The following is a 12,321-nucleotide window of genomic DNA, read 5'->3' on the forward strand; positions in this document are numbered from 1 at the left end:
TGACTTCACCGTGGAGGTTTATGTGTTTTTAACAAAAAATGGGTTCAGTGTGACTCAGGAGCACAATCCTAACAGTAAATCTGGCAACTGAAATGTTTTAAGTACCAAGAACTGGAGAGCGTGACACATGTAACATGCAAATCGCATATCTTCTGTTAAATACAACATGAAAATAAAGAGATTATGTAGAAATGCCTTTTCAAATTTTTTCAAATGGTCCATTTAGGTGGATCATGCCAAACACTGAGTCATACCAATGAAACAAATTTGGCCAGAATGGCTGGCACTGTAAAACATCATTGTACCATCTCCCACATGGAATGACTGCTGTGTATGCATGACAGCTGCACAATAATGTAAAGTATGTATTTAAATATCTGGAGGAAAGCAGCAATTCTTTGGACGTTCCTTCCCATACTACTGTGCTCTTCACTCACTACAGTATTGTAGTACTTTAGTCTACTTGTTGTTATGACAATGGCATCAAATGATCTTTGAATGAATCTGTGTTGCACCAAAGCCAATGGGACTGTTTCCCTCCCCATTTAGCGTTAGTTTACACTAGAGATGGATTTATCATTGGTGGTCTCCAATTTGTCATTGTTTCTTCCAATATGACTGAAGAGACTTCTGCATGTAATAGGCAGCCTTGTCACATTAAATGCAGGACAAGACCATACAAATTAAATACATTAATCTTTCCTTATAACACCTTACTGTATGTGCAAAATGTTAGTGTTAGTGGGTGGCAAGGCATGCATTCTTCTTGGAAACGCAACGGCCTGGCTTTGGAGATTGCAGTGTTGTTCAGTGTGTCCATCACTTTGGTCCAGACTGAAGTAGTGTTACCCCGCCAGACCTATCGTTCCACAGCACAGTGGAGTAAGACTGAAGTAACTGATTCCTCTAGCGCCACCATTATGTTGACAAGGTGGTTTTAAAGGTCCCATGGCATGAAAATGTCACTTTCTGAGTTTTTTTCCAAAACATTAACATGAGTTCCCCCAGCCTGCCTATAGTCCCCCAGTGATGAGCTATGGCGATAGGGGTGAACCAAGCACTGCCCTGCCTTTGAGAAAATTAAAGCTCAGATGGGCCGCCCCTTATGAGGTCTTAAGGGGCAAGGTTACCTCCCCTTTCTCTGCTTTGACCGCCCAGAGAAGGAAAGCTAATTGTTGGACGGGCTCTAGTGGCTGTAATTCTGAAACCAAAGCTGAATTTAGAATCTAGGGAAAGAGACTTCAGATATGGTATTAGGGGACCACTAAGGTAAAAAAGTATCCAAAGAGCACCATGTCATGGGACATTTAAGTATAAGTGAAGATTCTTGAACAAAATTGAATGGATTGCGATGGCATTTGGTTCACACATCAATTAATCACATCACATTTGGTTGACACATCAATTAATGTTCCCTTTGCATTGTAATGACTTTTCTTCTAGCTCCATCATCAGGTCAAAATTCAATCTGTCCAAGAATTTTTGGTTCATGACCAAATATCTGCAAAACTAAACAACATTCCCATCAGCGCTGGCTGCACTTTGTGTTTTGTTAGCATGTTAACACATTAAAATAGGAAAATTAACATGATAAACACCATACATGCTGAACATCTGCATGTTAGCATTGTCATTGTGTGCATTTTAGAGTGATGATATTTGGGTTTAGCTGTGCTGTAAGTACACGCACACAGAGCTGCTTACACAGCTGTAGACAACTGTTCAGTGATGCTACCTAAAAAAAAAGAAAGATTGGACTCAGACGTTTTCTTCAAGAGTTCTCACAATAGTAATTTTCACTGTCAAAACATTATAGTGTTTCCCTCGCCAAACAGATCACTTACATTTCATGGTCATTGACTTCATTTGTTTTTTTCTCTTCCCTCAATTTAAACACTTGTGTTCTCTTGCTTATTTTCTTTCTGCAAACTTTAGACAATATGTATGGTCCTACCATGCATGTTCATTTGACCTGATGACACAGTGTATTGTTCACAGCTGATGTATGGAGCCACATCGGTGCAACCCTCAATCAAAGCCTCTGGGCTGCAGAAGGATATGGAAAACTGAGACAGTGACTTGTGCAAAAATAGATCTTCACTTGCAAAATAGTTTTTTTTGTAAACCAGTGACAGTTTGTATGCATTTGATGACAAAAGCACTAAATCTGTGCATTTACAGGCTCATGTGATGTCATTTTCGAAAAACATCTAACCTCCGACATCCTCTCATTATGGCTAAAATGACACCATTATGATATCCCTCGTCTTCCTGAAATATTACCCAAATCTCCTGTCTAAAAATACTGTCTAAAAGTTCTGATCTTATTTCAAATAAAGGAAAAAGAGCATTTCCTCCCGTGCCAAAATGGATTGTTACACGTAACAATTTCCTTCAACATTTGAGTCACTCAACATGCTTCATTTTACACAACAGGGCTTCATGAATTGTTCTCATAGGTTTTGTGAGGCAATTGAAAAGTCAACAGGGGAGCAAGGAAACTGTGGAAAACATTTAACCTAATCTGCACACAGCATGAATGATGAATCAAAGCTGCAGGACTTGCAGCTTGACTTTCTGGCTCCAAAGAAGGTTTTGACTGGGTATTGACATGGTAATGCTGTCCACTAGTCACCCTACACTGTCAACAAACTGGGACTCATGGGACTATTATAAGAAGTTAAACACATTGTAAGAGTCTAGAAGAGCATGCAAAGAAGGGTCCTTGTTTCCAGGAAACCACCTGTTTGCTCTCAAATTATCTAATTCCAGTTTTCACATAAAAAAGGCTCACATACCTTGGCTGAGATTAGGCATTACATCAAAGTGAGATAACCAGTGTTTGACTTGTTCTCCTCTCAAATGTTTATATGTAACCTATATGGGTGGGAGTGGTTGATACATGATTTGTAAATTCAACAAAGCAAAATATTTCCCGGATGATATTACCCTTGTGATCATAACAGCATCAGGGGAACACTTCAATGTTATTGTCACAAAGCGTAGAAAATCAGATGATGCTGCTCAAAACGACAACCTGCCAAACCTTTGTTTGTGTGCTTGGTCAATATCCTAAGTGGAAGGATGAACAGGGGGAATCTTGTTTTCTTCCTTTGTTTCTTGCAGGACTGTTGTAAGATGGCAAGCTGTGAGAACCCCCTTAATTGCCGGCTGATTGCTCATGTTTAGCGAGGGCCAAACACTGCCAGCTTTATACAACGTTGCCTGTCATAGTGATGCAATCAGGCCTCCAGTCAGTGGGCTACAACTTATCCCCAGATGTGTATTTGAACTGTTTGACGTGAACACAATCAACATGTCCCTTAAGGGCATGTCTGAAACACACAGTTGGAAATGTGAGGGCTGTATGAAATGAAAGAAAGTACTAGTAATAGCAGTGTTTCACTAGATGTACTTTGACTCATACTTACCTGCATTTAGAGTAATGGGTGGGGGATTACATAACAGCAATCACCGTTCCGCTTTCCTCTTTTCTCACAATTTTCGTTTTCATTTCAGAGATGCAATCATTTGGTAATGACTTGCAGATTCCCATTTTTCTCCTTGTGCTGATGACATGCGTAGAGTTATGGCGAGCAGTAAGATATAGTGAGCAAATTTAAAAGAGCTTAAGAACTGTGAGAACTATTCTTTATTACAGAGAACATCAGCAAGTATGACTAAGAAATCTGGATGGAACAACAACGCGGGACCTAGAGAAAGATTGATGTGTATGGACAGTGAAAGCAAGCACCATGAACAGTGTTGTGAGAGAGAGAACAAAGTGAGAGTGAGATCTCTTCAGTGTAGCGGAGAGGAGGAGGAGGAGCTCTGGCCTTGGGTCCCTGGGCACAGAAGGTGCTGCAGCATAGCTGAAGCTCCGCTGCCTGTATAAACTCTAAGTTTAAGTTAATAACTATGTTCAAGTACTACATCTATTTCACACCAAAGATCCCTGCATCAGTTATACTTTCAAGTTATTTTGAACATTTTAAAATGATGCTTCTGTATACAGTAAATGAGAAAGTACCCATGTGTCATTTAAAAACTGCAATTAAAAAAAAACTTCACCTTGACCAGCTACACCATTAAAACGCTGCTTACATAATCCATTGTTATAATACAGTGTGTACTAATATAACACTAACAAGGGTCACTCTGCCTGTACAGTGAGTACTTTTGACACTATAAGTACATTTTGCTGCAATGAGTTTAGTACTTTTAAAGCTGCAATAATAAATATTTTAATAATAAAAATGGATCAAAAAGCTTTGTGTAATTTAATAGGTTCCTAGTTATGACAAAACCACAGAGAATTATCTCTGTATTTTGCAGGTCCTATCAATGCTACAGAGCATTTTAGCATCTTTCAGCTTACTGTTTCAGTTTTTACAGCCGCAACTTTACTGTTATGTTTAACTTTTAGCCGTCTTATAAACCTGGGAGCGGGGAGAGAAATGCTGCCAAGTAAAAGCCCACCGTGCACAGGATCCAAAGCAAAGGAATAAATGCACAACTGCTGCTAGAGAGATACTACCTACGGCTACTTACCAGCTCCTATATTTGGACCAAACCAAATTCTGTAAGGCATGAGATTATAATTAAAAGAAAGTCACGTTACCCTAACCTTCAAGCAATCATTCTGAATATCTTGTGGCATTAGGTAAAAATGACATGCGTTCAACTTTTAATACCCTCCTCCACACAGCGGCCGTACGGCCACCTCCGGGTATTTGTTCTTTAGTCAGCCTTTTAGTGGAAGATGCACCACCTCTCCAGGGACAACTTGTTTAAAATTCTACAGAGAATTGCAGTGCTTGAAACCAAAAGTTACTGTTGGAAGACTGTGTGGCAAGGACATCCCTGTAGCTAAAAGTAGAAAACAAGACAATGCTTACATGCGAATTATTAGCACCACTTAGACTTCTGAGAAACAGGGGGCTGCCCGTCAGGCAATAATTCTGCAAGTAGCAGTCCTCTCTGGAATGCTCTCGGTAAATGGCTTAATAATAAATATTCTCCCTGGGAAATGGGAGGGTGAGTGATAGCCAGACCCCAGGGCCCTGAGATTGGCAATGTTACTGGTTGGCTTGCGCTATCATCCAGGCAGAAAGCCTCATTCAACCCCAATGCTCAGTAGAACAAAGCTGTAGACAGCTGCAAAAGAGAGAACTAGGACCAAACCTCCCCAACAATCAAGTGTGCAACATGAAAACAGATTTGCACTTCCTGGATCGCCGTCAGATGACCTGCTTAACTTGTAATACAAACAGCAGCTTATGGACCGAGAGTAATGCTGAAAGCAAAGGGCTACAAGAAGAGCCAATGACTGGGCCTCAAACTTTGATTGTGGGTGATTATGCTGCAAAATAAGTTAAAAAAGCACAAGAAACACCAAAAAGCAGTATAGGCTCGCTTTATACCAAAGGATATGGTTTCTTACGTGACAGAAACATTTCCCACATATTCAGACTTACCCAACTGTGAAAAACATCCTGAACATACTGCTCACAAATAAAATGCGAGACAACAATATGAAATACTGTCACAAGACTTTACTCATATAATGAACACGCCCGGCTCCTTGAATACAGCTGTGTTTATCAGTTGCCGTCTCTCACCAGCCACATAAGGGGTTGAAAGCTTGAGCAGACTGTTGGCTTTAAACTAGACATGCCCTCCATTCAGTGCACCTTATTGACAATTTCAACCGCAGCTGTCTTCTTAAGGCCGATGGACTTTGTCTTAACAAGTCAGGAGTAAAATTGTTAACCTCAAACCTATTTCACCTTCTGCATCACCCATCTGTTCCCACCGCAAAGGATAAGAAGCAAAAGAAATCTAAACAATGACAAGACATAACACAACACGCTAGAAACCTTGAAAGAGAGCCACCTCCGCCTGAAGAGATTTTAAAACATGAGGAACATCAGAGACAAGAGAGTTTCCTCGTCCCTAATGCCAACTACCACCTGTGAGGATTCACCTTCTTCATTCCCCTTTCCTCTTTCAGGTCAACCTCCAGTCACCCTCTTTTTAAGAAGAGAAGGGTGAAAAACCAGTGATTGAATTTGCCAACATGTTCTTCAATTAACCAAAGATAAAACTGAAGTAATTGTTTTAAGGGCTAAAGAAGAATAAGTCAGTGCTTCTATATCCTTGACGTTCCACTTTCGGGATTGCTCCTTTGTTGCCAGATTTAACTTCTTTAGGCCGGATATTCGTTGCCTTGGGATTCCATTTTAAATTTTAAACTTCGGTCGATTTGTGTCCAATGTGAGTTTTCTGTTCGACTAAAACAACTTTTAAACTACACATGTTCCACCAAAACAATGTCCTTCCGAGCCTAATCTGCAGCAGCACCGCAGTTTTTCTCTGGTGCTTAGTACCGCCCAAGATGATTGTGATTGTTTCAAAGAAATGCCAACAAAGAGCTCATATTCCTCCCATCCCTGAATGATATGTGGTGTAGCCAGACTCTGCTCCAGCGCGCTTTGGAAGAGGGTCTGACAAAGTGAGACTAACTATCAGTCCACAATCACCTCAAGAATATATCAGGAATTGGAGGACTTTTGTTTCAGCAGGATTTTTAAACAGTGCATTTATCTTCAGTACTGTACTGTAATCTTTCTTTAAAGGTCTCTCAAAAAAGTTCGATCAGACAGCTGCAGCTGATTGAGAACACTGCTAGAGTCCTCATTAAGACTCGGAGAGTCCACTCTCGCTGGTTTTTAAAATTGAGAGGGTCACAGAATACAATTACCTTCACTTAATTTAAATACCACATTGAACTGTTTGTAGACTATGACAGAAGGTTGGCTTTTTGTGCAGAAAAAAAGCAGTTTCCCGCTGGTGTGACAGAAGATGATTGTTGAAGCAGATCTCCTCTCAGTGTTGCAATACAGGGATGTCATATATCAACATGCTGCAGCCTCCCCTCTGAGGCCACTAGATTTCTTTTACCATTCAGTGTCAATGTTCATCATAATGAAGAAAATGTCAACCAATACAACGGCTCATTGATATGTTTTTTAAATAGTTTTTGGACAACTAGGAGGTCCATGGTACAGAGGAACAAGGTGCAGTATGTTAGGTGTTTGTCACACAGACAAATGTTGTTGGTTGGACCAGTTGTTTTTTTTTCTCTTCTCATGGGATGTGTTGAGAACAAGAAAAATATGGTATATCACCAGCTCTATCCTTAAGAGGCAGAAATTAATGTGAGCAATAATGATGTGTATATTGTTTTACCAGCAAAACGGGATAAAGCGTTGCTGTTGGCACTGTTTTAAAATTTAAGCCTGTGGGTTGTACATATTGTCAATTTGGGAAGAGAATGTACTGCTCTTAGGCCTGTGATACAATAACACAATTATAACAAACAAACTGAGGATATGTGCAGGTAGCAACCTAACCAAATGTTCCAGAGGAGAATTTCCTGTGACTTATTACCTCCAGATTTAGCAGCTGGCATCCTGCTTCTGTCTGTTCACCGGGAATTGTAAGAACTCACGGTAAATGAGAGTGATGAAGCCATGGTGTGGGAACGTTTGTCAGATTTTGAGTCCTTGTTGCTGAATTTGTTCGCTGAGTTCATTCAAGGATATGAAAATCTGGCACAATAGGAAATAGGCTAGAACAATGCCCCAGCCTAAAGTTATTCCTCAAAGTTATGTTAGACAGACAGGTGATAGCCATGGTTGGTTTGCAGCCACACTACCTAAAAAATAAGTTTAAGTAGAGAATGACAGATGATATATTCTGGTTTTTATATTGCTCACTTTGATGTGCTTCAATTGTAGCCAGCACTCTAAACCTGATGAATTACTCTGATCACATCGCTTTCCTTAAAACTTTTTTCTGTTTGTACATTTTATTGCAGAATTAAAAGATTAGGAACCAAAGCTAAGTTTTATATAACAGTTTTATGTAACAGTGATATCACAAATTGAAAGAAAGACTAACAAGGTACACAGAGACATGTGTACCAATCACATCCATACACTGAAGTTAAACTCAACCACATGTGCTGTTAATTCTCCTGCTTGGTCAAACATGATTAGAGAGGAAAACATAAAATTGCCTCTTTGAGGAAATAAAATCAGTCATAAAAACAAAGGAATTTGCTAATGGTAGAGGTTAATGTTGAAATGTTATCTTTATGTCAGTAAGAGGTTGGAGTTTAGGTTGATGAGCTCTGAGAAAAGTGCAGACACTTGATGGTTTATACTCAGATGCCAAACCTTAATCTTCTCTCACCCTTGCACCTTGGCCTAATGGAGCTGGCGAATTGTCTTAACTGTACAAAGACTTGGAAAAAAAGAGTGTGCACTTAACAAAAGTGGTTCTTTGACTCAAATGAAAACTTGGAATGCCCTTTTCTGCAGCAAATGCAGGATTTGTGGCTTTGGTGGGTATTTTCTTAAAGAGAATTAGTGGAGCAAAACTCATTTCATTTTTATAGACCAAGAGTGTTATTTAGTGTTAACAATTTAAAAGGATTTCAAAAGCTTGACGGAGCTCCTGACCCCCAGTGTCGTTTAGCAGCCTGGCACCTGTGTTGATTTATTTAAGTAACAAGCATTTGAATGTTCATGCCTTGTACCCTGGATGACACCATCTGTTACTAATCTGTATTTCCGTTGTTGTGTTCACACAGCAGCCAAGCAGCAGCGTACTATCCATGTTCATACCATCCATCCTTCACAGGTACTTTGTCTACTGCAGTCAGAAAGAGTTACTATTGGAGTTATTACTGAACACTCTGACATGTTCTGTAACATTTAAGCCAAAAATATGACTCAGTTTAATTTGTTGACCACATAAGGAGAAGCACAGGCCTGCTTACCGTTTCTTCAAGACTTGAAGCTTTAACATACACACAGATGTGTACAGTTTGTGAATATAAGACGAACATGTGTATGGTAAGATGGAAAATGTTCCACTAGCAGACATGTAGTAATGTAGTGTAAATTGATGTCATGATGACATTTGGTGCAACTATTTCTCTGCTAAAACTTAAGTTAGGTGACATCCCTGGTGGGTGCACAGCTTCTATTCAAATATTTCTTTTTATAGTTTTGCTAAATCGGCTATTGCTGATCATGCAAACTGCCCAAATGAGTGGTTTCCATTTTGAAGTTGGTCAAGAAAGACTTGATTCTAATTAACAACAACATTATCATCTGAAAGGCAGAGGAAGTAGCAGGAAATTAAAATACTCAACTAAAGTACCTTCACTACTGTGGGTCAGCCTCTGATATTATGTAGTCTGAGCCCTGCTTTAGATTACACCACGGTGTTTAAGGCACCATGTAAAAGCTCTTACCAACTAGGTCCCCTATAATTTATTTTAGATAATTTCTAGAACATTACATGATATAAAGAAAAAACTTTGCTTGACACTTGCATGAGTCCCAGCAGAATGACAGACGTTTTTAACATGTGCACATATATCCCCACCCATTGACTATGAGTAGGACTAAGTTCATGAAAACAAAAGAGCAGAGCTCCTCAGAGGTCTTTGGGGGATCATTAAAATGCATGTGACTTGTCATATATATTTTGTTTTCTCCTTCATAAAGTATTTATTTGGGAAAGTAAAGCATTGAGCTCAGGCCACAGGCTAGAGAGGCTACCAGAACACTTCACAGGCGATGTCGCTGGCATTTTACTGTGTAACTCTATGTTTTCGCACGCTTATGCTTTGTCTTGGCCAGGTTGTTGTTGCAAATGAGAATTTGTTTTCAATAGGCTGTTCTGGTTAAATAAAAAAATTAAAAATAAATGTACGGACTGAATTTCAGTTGTAAATGATGAAAAGCAAGATTGGGAGATCTGCACTGTATCAGTGCTGATCTTCTGCGCTCCCTCAGTGCTGTCATATACAGTACAGAGGGTTTTCACGACGTGTCATCAGACGGAAAGTCGCCATGTCGGAGGTACTCCGCATCACAACAAAGCACAGGCATTTACAAGTAGATCCTGAACGTTGTCAAGGAAAATGGTTATTATTGTTGTGTTTTAGGTTGTACCAATAGGTCAGGCCGAGAAAAAACGTGGAATATTATCAACTTCCAAAAGTTATCCAACACAAGGGAGACGAATACCAGACGTTATCAGAGGAAAGGAGGCGCTTGAGGTTGGCAAAGCTCAAACTCACTCAGGTAGTGTAGATAGCAAACTGGGGCTCAAAAAAACGATTGAGAGTCACTTGTCTACACCTTTAGTATCGGAATGATGTCATACAGTTAAGCGAGGTTGATTAAAGATTTGTTTGCAATACTTACTTTGCCCTTCACAAAACAATAGTCTTTAAGGACTTGGTACTGCGTCTCCCTCACTCATCTACACACCATGTGGTCATAGGCCTCCAAACCTTTGTAGGACTTAAGGTCTGCCACTGTGTATGGGCTTGGCGGGAAAAGCAGCTATATCGGGATATGCAACTGAAGGAAGAATCATACAGGACTGGGTCATCACGGATCTAAGAAGAGGGAGCTAACTCATAGGATCTGCATCTCCAATAAACTTTCATTTCAACCAATGAAGTTCAACCAAATCATTTCAATTTTCACATTCACACCAAGTATCTCCAATATGGACGCGCATCCGAATTACTGCCCAGAACGTGACGTCGGTGAAACCCCGCTATACAGTGTCCTAGTACTCTGCAAAGTTGGATGAAGACTAAGCTCTTCCCTTTGTCCCATTAAATGACAAATTATTGTAAGAGATCAAACTTTGGACTGGATTGTGTTATGATGTTTGGGTGTGGCTATCCTTGAAATCCTTTTTTAAGCAAGTATAAACACATCATTCTTTACAGGTGAGATCAATGCAGGGAGTGCACCCACAGCAACCTTACATAGACAAGGAAAGTGCACATATCGATATATCACTTTGGTTTGTGAACATGTGCTCACTGAATCAGGCTGTTGCAGGTTAATTCATATAAGGGAAGATAATAACTCCTAAAAAGAAACACACACACACAAACACACACACATTCCAGCACATTAAATGGAAAAAGAACATGGCTACATAAATTTACTCCAAAGACAATTTGTTATGTTGTTTTCCAGTAGAAAGTCTCTTCTGCTTGTAGGAACACTAAAGCTTACCATGACAAGGCAGACTCAATCTTGTCAGTACATCTTTGTGGCATAAGCAGACTGAAAGACAGACGCATGCGACACACACACACACACACACACAAACACACAAAAACACAAACACACATACACACAATGCATAATGTGCGTCTGACCAAAGACTAGGTACCACCCCATCCATTTTATGCAGCCTCAGCCCTCCTTTCTTTATAATGTATACCATCAGATTTTGTGATAGGAAATCTGGCAGTTAATATTGTGCAACTTCAAAGCTATATTTCATCTGCTCAGCTGAGGCTAGTGGTGCACAGAGAACAATCTGGAGTCCGCCTCAGAATCAAGTAAAGCACACAGTCCAAAAACACAGAGTAAATCAAATGCAGAATACAGGACAGGGGAAAAAGCAGAGATGAGTGCAGTAGTTTTCACCTACCTCTGAGGGAGTTTAAACAAGGCAGCCTCTCAGTGGATTTATCATTCTAACATTAGCGTCAGTGTCAGATAATGCGTCAAATGTAATATCTTTTCCGAATGAACTTGGGATGAGTAACGCTTGAAATTTCATTCCATTCCAGATAGGTAAAGGTTTCCTTCAGCCTCTCACATTTCGGCAGCGATAATGGCAGCGTAGAAGGAAATTGTAGAAGGAAATTGTGTATCTATCTCCTAACGTTAAAGACAATAAAGTTGGTTGACGGTAAAATGTCTTCCGGATTTTAAATCATTGACTGTGGAATTATACTTATGAAACTGAGACGGAAAAAGCTTTAGATTAAACCTGAAAGCAAAGATGATGTAGTCACCAGTAGTTGCTAAGGTATTATTGCATAAACGGTTTGATTGTTGACGTGATGCCCAAACAAGGGGGTCTCAAAACAATAAGCCCAGAGTCAATCCATAAATCAACTTATTTAATTTCATTGACTTTTTGGAGCAATGTACCTTCATAACAAACTAAAACCAGAGACTTGGATTTGGAGTTGAGGTTCTGTGTCATACCAAAGACCTTTGTGTAAGACCTTTCTTTTTATTAAGTTTGTTACCTGGCAACCAAGTTCTTATATTGTTCATGTCAGATTGCAAAGTTGTTTAAAGATTGCAAAATATCTTGAAAATGTGATAATAAGGCTTTAATGTACACTCACCGGCCACTTTATTAGGTACCCCATGCTAGTAACGGGTTGGACCCCCTTTTGCCTTCAGAACT

This window comes from Etheostoma cragini, chromosome 17 (assembly GCF_013103735.1).
Source record: "Etheostoma cragini isolate CJK2018 chromosome 17, CSU_Ecrag_1.0, whole genome shotgun sequence".
Taxonomy (NCBI): domain Eukaryota; kingdom Metazoa; phylum Chordata; class Actinopteri; order Perciformes; family Percidae; genus Etheostoma; species Etheostoma cragini.